At 43.3% G+C, this 14,489-nt stretch overlaps 1 protein-coding gene across 1 annotated transcript in view; it reads right to left on the minus strand.

Annotated features, from left to right (window-relative positions):
* Asic2 (acid sensing ion channel subunit 2) overlaps positions 1-14,489 on the minus strand; it is a 1,061,443-nt gene that overhangs the window by 812,463 nt on the left and 234,491 nt on the right. The gene's annotated exons all lie outside the window — the stretch shown is intronic.

The raw sequence follows: 14,489 nt of genomic DNA on the forward strand, positions 1-14,489 counted from the left end.
ATGGTGTGTGTGGGGGTGTCCAATGACAGAGCGGAGAGCATCCTGTCCTTTATATTTTTGTTTCATGCACTGTGCCTCCAATTCAGCCAGTGGCCTCTGTGTGCATGAATTCCTTCCTGTCCAGCATGAAGGGAGGGGAAGAAGGAAAGAGAGCAAGCAGAGCAGATGCAGAGGGATCTGGGGCCACTTTAAGACTCACATGGACCTTCAATATAATTAAGCCCAACCTTCAATGTACAGTTGCCAACACTGAAGCTGAGAAGAGCACGAAATGACCAAGGCACTATGGTACCATTTTAGAAGCAAGGAAATGCGCCCCGAGACCTGCATTAGCTCAGATGGTGGATCCCGGGCAGAGCTGGGACTCAAACTGACAACTCCCCGTCCTCTGTGACAGCCAACACAGCTCCTTCACACCTGGCCTTCTGCAGATGTGAACACTGCCCTACATGGAGGGCAAGTGGGGAGCTCCATAGTAAATGAGCTTTATAGTAAATCAGGGGTGGATCTGCAAAGATCTGGGGTTCTGACTTCCCCCAGTGCCTGAAACCAAGCCCTGTACTTAGCCAGTTTTTGTTCATGGTCAGCATCAATAGCAAACATCTGTCCAGTTTCTCAGGCTTGCAGCCTGGGAGCAGGATCAGATGATTGAGATGTCACAGGTCTCAGAGGTAGTGCCTAGCAAATCCTCCCGGGTCGGGGGGGACACTGAGCTCTCATCCTCCATGGAACTCCCACAGGCAGGTGCCGTGGACACTCCTCAGGCTCTCCCTAGGACCATCCTCGAGTCTGGAAGGGCCCCTAGTCCCACCCCATCTTCTTTCTGCCTCATCCTTGGGTCACCCATGCAGAGGAATTGGGGCCACAGGCTCTGCAATCACCCTATGCAGGAGGTAGAACAAACCTTTTCTCACCAACCAGGGAGCCACAGCTGGGAAGCAGAGTCACCCCTGGGATGCCGCCACCTGGGACGCCAATGGCATCTCTCTTCACTCCTCTGCATGGCTGCCCTGCAGGGTCCGGACGGCTGCTTACAGAGAAATGGCTAATGAGAAGCTCCGTGCTGTCAGCCCAGGGGCAATTCCCTCCGTGCTCTCTGCTACAGATAGGAATTTTGTTTAGTTCAAAGACCTCATTAACGCTGAGGTTGGTGGGAGCAGCTTCACAGCTGATTTATCTTCAGGAATCAAAGACAGCCCCAGCACCCCCTGAGCAGCTGGGCCAGTCGCTCACAGGGTATCTCTGCAGTGCTCACCTCCCAGGTACATGAGGAGCCCTGCAGCCAGGGAGAGGTGTGCAGAGGAGGGCTCAGGGGTCTTTCCCCGGGGACTGGAGCATGGGAGAGCCAAGCTCAGCACCTGAGATCTTGGGGTGCCCTCTGGAAACCTCCAGGGGCAGCACACATTTGTATTCTATAGACGGGTTGCTAAGGGCGGCAACCATTGAATCATGCTAGGCACTGGGGGGAGATATGCACTATGGGTGTAGGAGACCTGGTTCTGTCACTAATCAGTCAGTGTATGTGACCTACACAGCCACGTGAGTGGATGGACTCAGAAATTCCTCGGGAACCCTTCCAGCTCTGACACTGATATGGCCCAGACTGACTGGGATCTGAAACTGTCACAGGGAGAACACACCATATTCATTCATGCAATGGGGTATCCCCTGAATACTTACTAGGGGTCATTCATTGCGCAGGTGCTAGGGCTGCAAGGATCACCATGTCCACATCCACAAATACCCCTAATAATGTTAAGCAGCAACATAAGAAGCAAAGTGGTTTGTATGTGTTAGTCAGCTTCTATTTGCTCTATCCAAAATATCTGACAAGAGTCACCTAGAGGAAGAAAAGTTTATTTGGGCTCAGAGTTTCAGGGGTTCCGTCCATTGCTGAACTCCTTTCCTCTGGGCCTGAGGTGACACAGAACATCATGGTGGAAGGACATGGTGGAGGAAAGCTGCTCAACTCATGACAGCCAGAAAGCAGAGAGGGGCAGACACCAGGGACAGATATATACCCCAAAGGCATGACCCCAGTGAACTATGTCTTCTAGCCATGCCCCGCCTGTCTACAGTTACCACCCAGTAATCCATTTAAATGATTAAACCATCAGATGGATGAATACACTGAACAGATGACAGTTCTCGTAGTCATTTCACTTCCTACACTAACACGGGAGTTTTGGAGGATACATCCAAATCATAACAGTGTGAAATAGTAGAGTCATGCTTTTTTTCTTCTCAACACAATAAAAAAATAATAATAACAGAGATTGCTGGGTACAGTGGGGCAGACCTGTAATCCCAGCAACTTGGAAGGCAGAGGAGGAGCATCACAAGTTTGAGGTCAGCCTCAGAAACTTAGCAAGACCCTGTGTCAAAATAAAAAATAAAAAGGGCTGGAGATGTGGCTCAGTGGTAGAGTACTCCTGGGTTTGGTCCTCAGTAGCAAAAGAAAGAGAAGAAATTTTGCCCTATCCTCCTCTCCCCTGCCCTCTCCTCCTGCAGGCCATGTAGCCAACCTAGAAATGGGAATGAAGTGTTGGAATGGTTAAGTATCTCAGCAGAGCAATCACTATCTGGTCATTTCTTTCCTAAGGTCCACTTTCCCATGCTTCATGGAACATGGAGGCTGCTTGCTTCTAAGAAGCCAGACCACGGGTTGCCTAATTCAAGTAAAAAGGACACACAGGGAGCATCAGGATCATGTGGCACAGCAGCAGAGCCTTCTAGGTCCTCTTGCTATGCTTAGGTTTTTATTAAGTTTGTTTCCACAGCATGAATTCATTCTGACATGGACTTTTTGTTGCCACTTTAAAATTCCAAGTTAAACTGTCCATCAGTCACGTGGACAGAGATGTGCCTGATGAGGCCGACACAGTTGACCATTCATTCAACAAAAAAATGGTTGTGTTGCAGCATTCCCTGCGCTGTGTTGACACTGGAACTGTGATGGTGAGCAATTGATGTGCAGTTCAGTTCCTGTCCTTAGGCATTAATGGCCTGGTTCCTTGAGGACCTGGTGCCCAGGCTCATATAACTTCTAGGAGTGAGTAAATATGTACCCAGAGTCTGAAAAGTATAACTTCTTTTGTGCCGTAATAATTCTTCCTTGTCAAGAAAATCACCTGAGCTATCACAAACAAGGGAAAAGCCCTGTTAAGTACAAAGATATGTATTTTTAATATTAATCTAAGAGCAGAAAATTGGAAATGATCTTAATGCCCAATAATAAGGGAATTATATTTGCTGTATGAAATACAAAATAATTATTCAAAAAGCCAGCATAAAGAGTTTTCAATATGTGGAAAATGTTTAGGGTCCGATATTTAATAAAAAATACAAAGTTTAAAATTGTTTATGAAGCAATATCGTGGCCATGGAATCGTGTTTGTTTGTTTTTTCACATTTAAATGGCACCTTCTAGCTTTCAAAGCAGCTTCATAAGCATAACTTAATTTTGGAATTCACAGCAACCTTGTAATAGAAGCAGGTCAGCAATTATCATTCCCATTTTAAACGTGAGGAGACTGAGGCTTGCTGAAGTTTATGTATTTAATAACAAAGAATTTCACTTGATTATAAGTACAGAGAGCATAAAAGAATCATTACCCATGCTTTATGTCATGCATTAAGTTTTTTTTTCTTTTTTTTTATATCTGATGCCAGCTCAAGCACTTTGAGCAGCCTGCCTCTTTCCCCATCCTTTCCATCTGCAGAGAGAAAGGGGAAAGGGCTACCACTGATTAAATTAAAGTAATAATTTTCCACAATTGTCTTGCTTTGCTTTCTACTACTGCTTAACTATGTAGCAAAGTTCTCCAGGCTTTCATCTAAGTACTTCTGTGGCCAGAAATGGTTTCCTGCTTCAATATATGAGCTATCCCTACACAGCACTCTCAAGACAATCCCCTCTTACTCAGGCTCAAGCAGGGGCAGATGGGAGACAGCAGCAAAAGCAAAGTGGCATGAACTCCCCGCACAGCCCAGCCCCTCCTCCCCTCTCTGGTCTCTCCGGCATTTGCTGGCCCCTAAGCTGTGCAATTGAGCTGCACCATGCTGCCCCTGAGTCCCTGGATGTAGTGCTTGTGTCTTACTTCTGCACCATGGCTCCAGCTCTCCCTTCTCCCAGCTCCTGTTCCTGTAGTCTGTGCTCCTAATAGGACTCGCCTTTTAAGGTCCAGCTACCATAGCCTCCTCTGAGGCAGTCACAGCATCAGCTGCACCATGCTCTGGGTTCTCCAAGGCTTTGCAATGCTTTGCATGTGGTGCAATGTATTCTGGCTTAGTTTTGTAGGTCAGTCTTTCCCACAAGACCATGAACCCTTAGGACCAGAGAATGCACAATTCCACTGAAGCCTCATGAGAACATTTCAGATAAAGGTCCATTTAATCACAGTCTTCATAGACAGAAAAAAAAAAACAGGTGCCAATAAGTCAATAAGTGTTCAGGATAAAAGAACTAATAATAACACGTATTGGAACTGACATCTACTTAGGTGCCTCCAGCTCTTTCGGTAATACCCAACCAGACCTTCCGTAGCTGGATGATTTGAATGAGTTGGTGAAGCAATCAGAGATATTCTCTTCCCCACGCACCCTTGCACAGTCTCTCTCCAGTGACAAAGGTGTCATAGCTCAGAGAAGAGTTATGGGCTTTCCTGGTTTGCAGTTCACTGTACAATAGGTGATTGGGACCCCCTAGATAGAGGGGGTGGATGACAAGCTCCTTGTGTGATGGCAGCAGTTAGCCAAGCAGCATGATGACTGAGCAGCTTGAGAGCCCAGGAGGGGACAGTACCTTGGACAAGTCACATGATGGACCCATCACACCAACTTTCTCCTTCCTGATTAGCCCATCCTTCCTGCAACTTTCCCTGTGAGCAAAGAGTTCCAGAGTGTCTTCTTTAGTGCAGGAAAGTTCTCTGAGTAGTCCAGGATTGGTTCCCTGACCTCACGGACGCAGTTTATAGCTGAGTCAAGCAGATTATTTGTCCTGATTTCTGTTTAACACAGAAAGAGGGAGAAGACAGATCAAACAGACCTGCAGGAATAATCAGCCTGGCCATTTTGGACCAGATGACAGAGAAGCCATGACTGAGAGAAGACCAAGTGCTCCTGAGAAGATGGAATGAGCAGCTCAGCTCCCCATGGGAACCCTAGTATGAAGCCTGTTCTTGAATTCCAGGGGTTTCTAGCCCTGGAATGTTTTATTCTACTAGGTTTATCCTCCTTCCAATAAAAAAAAAAAGCCTGACTTAATCCCTGGGGAACACTGGATGGGAAAACTATGGCTGAGAACCACATGGCCCAGGTAGCCAGATAACTTATGGCAGATTCTAGAAGAGTCCAGCAAGACTAGTCCCCCACCTCAGGGGAGCTGGAACTCAGTGTCCACTCCTGGAGCCAGGAATGGTCTAGTCTTTCATGACTGCAAGAATTGAAAAAGACCTGTCAAGGTGATCTAGCTTCATCAAAGGACTTAAAGTTTATTTCTTGATGATCAAGGTAATCAGGTGATTATCAAGTCACTGTTCAGTTTAAATTATCCCATAATCAGCAACTTCTTTTTTCAGTCCTCGTTTAATCCTTCTGGTATTGTCTAAGGGGAAAGTCTCAGAGACTTGTATGTCACCACTGAGTCTCTACACGTTAGCTAATTGTTCTATTGAACCAAGAGAGAACAAATCTTGGGTATAGAACCTTGGCATGAAACAACTTTAGCTGCATGCTAATATAATGTTGCACTGTTTTCAAAATGATACTGATTTTTACAGTTGCCTTCTAGTTATGGTGAATGATGCTATTTTACCATTTATACAGTCATTTAAAGTCCCTATTATAAATACACACATTTGGCAGTGGGGGAGCCACTTTGAAGAAAAATATTATATAGAAAATAGTAGAGGAGATATATGCAGGTATAGAACAAATTGCAAAATATGATAATAACCTAACATTTGGGAAATGCTAGTTAAGCCCAACCAACTATTTGGTGGGTAAAACAGAGGCCCAGAAAGAACAAGGGGTTCTCCACAGATTACCCAGGGAGCTCCTAAATCAGTTCTTCCCATTCTATTCAGTCATAAATATCTCTTTAAAAATTCTTTTCACATTTATTTTGTGACTATTAAGAAATGGCTAGACCAAATGTTCTATTGATGGTAAGGGACATAGTGACTGGGGATGGGGTGGTTCTGAATTCCCTAGCAGTGAACAGGCACTCAGTGCCCTGGGTGGGGCCCGCAGGGTGGCAGGTACCTTGGTGGTGTCATGGGCCACTCCATTGACTGAGCACTGCTCAGGGTGAGAGAAACAGGTCTCTGGGGGCTTACAATACAGAGGAACCATCATAGCCTGTAAAACAGAGCATTAGTAAAGACCACAAAGATATACCTAAGAGAGGAAAATGAGCCTCTCTGTCTCTGTAAATAAATCCATGGCTTGCAAACAAAAACACTTCAGAAAAACCAACTGAAAATGCACTTCTATAAAAGGAGACCAGATGTCCCTGGAATCATTTTAATTAAATTGTGAGTCAATGGCAAGCCAGAGGGTGGGGGGCGGAGGGGAGTGGAATTTTGCTTTCTAAGACTGCCAGATGCAAAGTCCAATTTCCAGGATAATGTATCCAGGGTGGAAGAGGCTTTCCAAAATTTAATTACATATTGCCTAGCAACTGAGGAGATGAACAGGAATGGGGTCAGGGGACCTGGAGTGATGTATTAAGGATGTTGATGCCCCAGGTTGGAGAAGGACATCAACACAAGACCAGGGCCAGTGCATGGATACAGTTCAATCCCCAGAAGCCATGGAGACAGTTTCAGGTATGTAAATTACAAGCCTCATTCTGCCCTACTTACTTCATCCTGACCAACCCATCAACTTGGCCGAATCAGGATCCTGCTACCTTCATTTTTCACAAGAGAAGCATCTTTTATTTCCCATGTATAAAGTAATAGAACTTGTTAAAAAAATCCAACAGTATGGAAATGTATAAAGCAGCAAGTGAAAACTCTCCTTTCAAGTTGAGCCACTTATTAACACGGAGGTGTGTGTATTTCCAGAATTCTCTAATTATAACTAATCTCTAAATGAGATGTTACTGTATGTATTATTCCAAAATCTAAATTTTTTCCTCTCATCTGTAGTGGATGTTCTTTTAAAAATAACTTTTAAACATTGCAATATAACAAACATATAGAAAAGTCCACAAATAAATAAGTCAAAATCACCATTGAGGGCAAAACATGGACCATTAACAACCCCTACCCCCCAAGACACATGCTCTAGTAATTCTAATTACTTCTTACTTCTTTCTCTTCAAGGGTAGCCATTCTCCTGATTTCAAATGTACATTAATTTTGCCAGATTTTGAACTTCACATATCATGAATCATACATGAAATGTTCTTTTGTGTCTGTTTTTTTTTTTTTTTTTTTTTTTTTTGCTTCACATTTTGTGAGATTCATTCCCTGGTTTTTGTGTAGCTGTAGTTCATTTTTAGTTTTCTAGTACTCCATTCTGTGGTGGCACAGTAATTGATTTATCCACTCTAACGTTAGGTCGTCTGAGTTTGGGGCCATGACAAATAGAGATTCTTTATGCATTCTTTTTGGTACACTTGAAAAGACATTTCTCTTAAGTACATACTAGGAGTAAAATTGCCACTTTTATAATATATTTGTACCAATTTACACACCCAGCATCACTTTATGGAAGTTCCCAAATTCATCTTTTCCGAGGTTTTATTGTATGGATATATTCATAGTTTTCTATTGATGAAAATTTTGTTGTTTCCAACTCTACACACACACACACACACACACACACACACACACACGTTTAAAAAAAATCAAGATCCCCTGTCTATCCTTTTACACCCTTCTTTGAACACTTACATGATTACTCCTTAGGATGAATTCCTAGTAGTGAGATTATGGGAATCAAAGAGTAACATCTATTTTAAATTTCAAATTTCTAGGTTTCCTAAATTTCTTCACTAAGTTAATTTCTTGCAACTCCATGATCCTTTCAGCTGTTTTTGAATTTCATTTATTTTTTGGCTTGCATCCTGAAATGCATTTCAATTACTAACTCTCACATACAATGTGGACTCCAGGACTGATCTCCCCACCTCTTGGGTATCTGATCTTTCAATGGATTGGATGAAGGAGTGAACTCCTTGGATGCTATAGACCTAGAGATGGAGGTCAGAGTTCACAAATCAACTTCAAGTCCTAAGAAGGAGCTGGTCTTTGAAATGTGCTTCTTGAATTTCATCTGAAGCTCTCAATTAACTTAAAGCCAGGATCCTAGACTTAAAGAATGGTATTCATTTGGATCCCAATGATTTCTTAGGACACATTAGTCAAGTGGAAACAAAAGAAGGTTTAATGTGAATGTGGACATTTGGATACTTGACATGGCTCTCAGCTATTGTTGTAGACATCAGTTTATCCTAAGATAATTAGCATTTGAGGGACGGTGTCTTAAGACAAAACTTCTATAATAGAAATATGACAAGTTATATGTACCCAAATGAGAGAATTACCACACTGAAAAAAAAGATTAATATAGGAAATTCATATATTTGTTAATACATTTGGGCAAGCTGGCTGAGAATTACCCAGTTTTAAAGTGAAATATGAATATTGACAATGACTTTTCTGGCCTTCTTCCCATGCACCAGGACCTGTATGAGGGTATATCCTTAAATTTCCATAATAACCTGATGTAGCTTCTATTCCACTCATATTTATTCCATGAAGAACTTAAGGCTTAGAAAGAATAAAATTAACTTACCCTGCTGCACTAGCTAGTCGAGGAGAAGAAAGATCGGAGGTCAGCTCTACCTAGTGCTAAAGACCCAGTTCTTTTGCCACCAACTAGACACATGAATAAAGAACAAAGCAAAAGTCCAACCTGGGAGGTTTTGAAAATTAACCTGAGGCAGGTTATAATAGAACACAAGGGCAAGGGTGCTGGTCTCTGAGGGGCTGAGGTTCTGTTCGGGAGACTTCTCTCTGAGCCTCTTGGAGAGGTCTGGTTCAGCTGCTCTGACAACTACCTGAGGGCTTCTGCTGCTACAGGTAGAAGCCATGGGGGTACCTCTCTGTGCTCACCTCTGCATCTTCCTTATCAAGGCAGACAGGAAAGGTCAAGGAGGGATGGGGATGTCTCAGGCCCACCAGGGGTCCAGCATTGCTGTCACCCTCTGACAGCTGAACAAGGACATGGGATTTAGGGAGCATGACACTAATGGCTTTTTTCCCAAGGTGACACAATCAAGTGCAAAATTGAGAACTGAAGTCCCATATCCTGGTTCACGATTTTTCCATGTGAGGTTTCTTCTATAATAAGTCACTGAAGCTATTTGCTCTTAGAAAGATCCAGGGACACAGCCTTTCCTTGAGCATTAGAAGCATGTACTGACACTTCAGTTAATGATGTACTGCAAATGCCATGGTGTAGACCGTGTCGCCTCCGTGTGTAGTAGGCTTTGCCGTATGGGTTTGTACATTCTGTTACCTCCTAATGTATTTATCAGGATGTATCCCCATTATTAAGCAGAACATGACTGAAGTATTTCATACATTTACATGCTAATTAAATTTCACTATTAATTTATTTACTTATTCAACAATTATTTATAGCAAAGGCCAATACATATTTTGTGTCTGTGGATGAAGGGAGAGATGATGAATATTTCAGCCTTAAGAGGCACAAAGTCTCTGCTTCTTCATACACATACTCTCAGGGTTGAGTAAATACTCCACTCTGCCACTGTAGTGTGAAAGCAGACACAGATAATATGTGAAGGAATGGATGTGTCTTTTATTTCTCTCTAGCTTCAGCATATGAGAGAAAATACTTGACCCTTAATTTCCTGAATCTGGCTTATTTCACTTAACGTGATGTTCCACAGTTCCACTCATCTCTCAGCAAATGACATTATTTCATTTTTTTCTCTATGGCTGAGTAGAGCTCCATTGTGCCTATATACTACATTTTTTTTTTTATTCATTGGTTGATGGGCACCTAAATTGGTTCAACAGCTTGGCTATTTTGAACTGTGCTGCTATAAACATGGGTAAGCATCTGTCACTGGTATGGTTCAGATGTGAGGTGTCCCTCCAAACACCTGTTTACTTTCACAGGTAAAATGATTGGACTGTGAAGAGTTGTAACCTAATTAGTCCATCCTGGTTTGAGTGGACAGACTGGGAGGAAATTGTAGGCAGGTGGGGTGTGGATGGAGAAGGTGGGTCACTGGGGGTGCGCTGGAAGGGTGCATCTTTCCTGTGGCCCCTTCTGCTCTCTCTCTGCTTCCTGACCTCAGCATGGACTGAGTGGCTTTCCTCTGATGAGTCCTTGTTCCATCAGATTCTGCCTCCACCTGGGCCCAGAGCAATGGAGTTGGCCCTCTATGGACTGAGATCTCTGAAACTCTGAACCTCAAATAAAATTTTCCTCCTAAGTTGCTCTTGTTGGATATTTTGATCACAGTGACAAAAAGCTAACTAAAACAATCTCTGAGGAAACTAGATAGAGGAAAAAAGAGATTAAAAAAAAGGAATCTCTTGAAAATAGAAGGGAGAGCAATAGAGAGGAGGAAAGGGCCCTAGAGAAGAAAAAGGGGAAGCGATAGGGGCTAAAATGGAGCAGACTATGTTATATGCATTTATGAATATTAAAAGAAAAAAAATTATGTATGACTATAGCCCACTAATAAAATCATTTTTTAAAAATTCCAATAGAAAAAAAGGAATAGAAATTCTCAAAAAAGAAACATAATAAAACCAATAAATTGATTTTAAGAGATGGTGTTTATTAATAATCAAATAAATGTAGATTATTTAAAAGAATGGATGTGTCTGTGTTCCAAGTAAACTTAGTTTATGAAAACAGAGGGCATCAGACAACTGGATAGTCACAAAGAAAAACATAGAGTTTTATCCCTACCTCACATCTTACGCAAAAATTAGCTCACAATGGATCATAGATCTGAATGTATAACTCCAAAACTCTAAAATTCTTAGAAGAAAGGCTAATCATACATTTCGAAGGCCTTCCTTACATTATGCTATGGCTATTTATATTTGGCACCAAAAATATAAGAAACAATTTTTTTAAAAAATGGTAGCTTGGACTTCATCAATATTGAAATATCTGTGCTGCTAAGGATGTTTGTCAGAGAATGAGCCAGAGAATGAAAGACAATTTTGGAAAACCATATGCCTTATCAAGGACATGTACCCCAAATGTATAAGGAACCATTACAACTTGACAATGAAAAGCAACACAATTGTAAATAACGAGCAAAGAATTCAAATACATACTTCTCCAAAGAGTATATAGTCATTGAGAAGGTGCTCAATATCATTAGCCATTAGCAAAATGTAAATCAAAATTCACAATGAGAATGGATTCACATCCACTTGGAGAGATGTAATAAAAAAGAAATATAATAGTAAGTACTGGTGAGAATGTAGAGAAATGGAAAGCCCTGGACACTGGTGATAGGAATGTAAACGAGCACCGTCATTTAGGGAAACATTTTGACACTTCCTCAAAAGGTTAAACGTGGGGTTACCGTATGATCCACCATTTTCACGTCTAAGTATGTACACAAGAGAAATAAAATCATATTGTCTACATAACACTTTTACATAAATATTCACAGTACCATTATTATTCATAATAGTCAAAAGTGGAAAAACCCCAATATCTATTGCTATGGTTTAGATATGTGGTGTCCCCTCAAAGCTCATGAGCGACACAATGCAAGAATGTGCAGAGGTGAATAGACTAGATTTTGAAAGCTATAGCTTAATCAGTGGATTAATTCACTTGAATGGATTAATTGGTTGGTAGTCAGGTAAGGAATGACTGGAGGAAGTTGCTCACTGCCTTTGGGGTTCATATTTTGCCCCTGGTGAGCAGAGCTCTCTCTCTCTCTCTGTTTCCTGGTTACCATGTCCTTGGCTAATTTCCTCCGCCATGCTCTTCCGCCATGATGTTCTGTCCCACCTCAGGCTCAGAGCTATAGAGTTGTCCAATCGTGGATCCAACCTCTGAAACCTGAACCAAAATAAACTTTTCCTCCTCTAAGTTATTCTTGTCAGGTCTTCTGGTCACAGCAATGCAGTGAACTGACTAAAATATCCATCAAATGATGAATGTATGAAGAAGTCGTGAAATCTCTGCCGTGGTGTAGTGTTCAACCACATAAAGGAACAAAGTGCAGGTATATAATGCAATGTGAATGCACTTTTAAATCATTGTGCTGAGCAAAAGAACCATGATACCAAAACAAAAACAAGCCTATACTGTATCCTTCCATTTATTTAAAATGTGGGAGTTAGGCTAATCTATAGAGATAGATGTAGACCCATTGCCTAGGGCTAGGAACTCACGGGTGAGAGGGGAATGGAGAGTGACTTCTAATGGGTTCCTTTTTGGGGTGATGAAAATGTCCAAAAAATGATAGTGGCAATAGCTACAGAATGCTGTGATTATACTAAAAACCATTGCACCAAATACTTAAAATGGGTGAATTATATGCAATGAGAATTATATCTCAATAAAACCATTACTTTGAAAAACAAACCAGATGGCAGATTGTATTTGGCCCAAGGCTGTAATTTGCCAACTTCTGATTTATAGGATGCCAAGTTTCATGCTAGACACAGGGAACATGAAGCACACCCTTGCTCGGTGGAGCACAGTCAAGTGGTAAAGACGACCATGGAACAATGAGAAACCCTAATATATGCTTTGAAGGGAAAATGCAGGAGAGAGGAAGGGCAATGGGATCAAGTGTTTTGTGGTCTGTGATGAGGGTTTCTAGTTTTTTTGTTAAGTGCTTCATCAAAAGCTCTCTCTGGCTGCTGTTTGGGAGAATGGGTGTGGGAGAGGGAGAGAATGGATAGAGAGTCCAGCACGCAGACTGAGAGACATTTAGGAGGTGGAGCAAGAGGTCACAATGATGGATTAGATATGGAGGGGTGGCAGGGAGAAACCAAGATGCCCACTTCGTTTTCTGGCTTAAGCAGCTGAATGGAGAGAAGTGTGATTTTATGAATGGATTTGTTGGGGCGAGGGACAGACTCCCAGGCCAGAGCCTCTTAGAAACAGGAAAAGGGATGTGGCCATTCATCAGTGCTCATGCATTTGGGTCTCAGTGTGGACAACTCTCAGAACCGATTTTCCTCATCCATACAACTGCCATAGTAATAATACTTACCTCGTGGAGTTGTCCTTAGGGGTAAATGAGATGATATTTGTTAAGGTCTTAGAGGAGTTCATGGCACAAGTCAGCTTGATATAAGTGCTGAACAAGATATGCTGTGCTCTGTGGGGTTGCATGGAGGCTTTCTCAGTGGGAAAGAGGAGGTGGGGGAGGTAGGAAAGGTGAGATCCTTTCCTTGCAAATGGTCCCAGATGACTTCTGCCTGTGCCCACTCCCACCCCTGCAAGATGAGCAGGGGGGCATCTTGGACTCAGCCATTTTTGGGGTAGAGGCCATGAGATGCCATGTCTAAGATCCCAGTCCTGCTGGAATGAATCTCAGCCCTGCTTCTTACTAGCTGCATGACTTTGAGGGTGCTGCTTACTGGCTGACCTGTGCCTCAGTGTCCTCTTCCCTAAGATGGGGAGAACTGTCCTGGTGAGAAGCTTGGGCGAGTTGTCACAGGCATTGTTCTCGGGAAGAGGCTGCCCTGGAAGTGCTTCTCAATGCGGACAGGCCACGTGTCCCAGGGGAAGCCGCTGCACCCCCTGGAGCGGGGTTTTCCTCTCGTGTGAGAGGTGAGATGCCATGTCCACATGCAGGTTGACGGTCCCCTACCTCTCCCTATGTGGATGAGCACCAGTGTCAGGCTTTCCCAGAAAGATGCCAGATTCCGTCTAGCTCTTGATTCCTGGGACAACTGAGTCCACATGGCCCTTGTCAGTGGGCTTCAGGGGCTGGGTGCTAGGGGGCTGGAGTGCTTCCTGAAGGTGGCGTTCTGTTGGCAAAGCTGGGGCAGGGAGGAGGAAGGGTCGGGCTGCAGCAAGTCAACACCTTGAAATAATTACAAGTGCTCTATAAAGGGAAGCTATTTTGGGCAGCACTGGAAGAAATAACACTCATTGTCGCTAATTGACTGTAGCAGGCTGAGGAGGGCCTTCCCACACCCTCAGCTTCTGCCCACACTGTGAACCCCAGATCCCCCCCACCCCACCCCCGCTCATCTTGGCTGGCCACCTGTCCTGATTTCCAGGATGGGCAGTGGTGCAGGAAGAAGGTCCCGCTGGGCAGGGAGTGGCTGAGAGTGACAGCAAGGTGTGGGGCACCGCTTTTCTCCCAGGACACACGGGTGTCTCTTGCAGGATCAAGACAGAGGCCCTTCCCAGCCTTCCAGCCTGGCCCAGAGCTGCCTTCTCCTCAGAAAGGGGGCCCCCTGTGCTCTGAGTCCTCAGAGGAGGACTTTGCTGCCTGA

This window comes from Marmota marmota, unplaced genomic scaffold, assembly GCF_001458135.2.
Source record: "Marmota marmota marmota unplaced genomic scaffold, marMar, whole genome shotgun sequence".
NCBI lineage: Eukaryota > Metazoa > Chordata > Mammalia > Rodentia > Sciuridae > Marmota > Marmota marmota.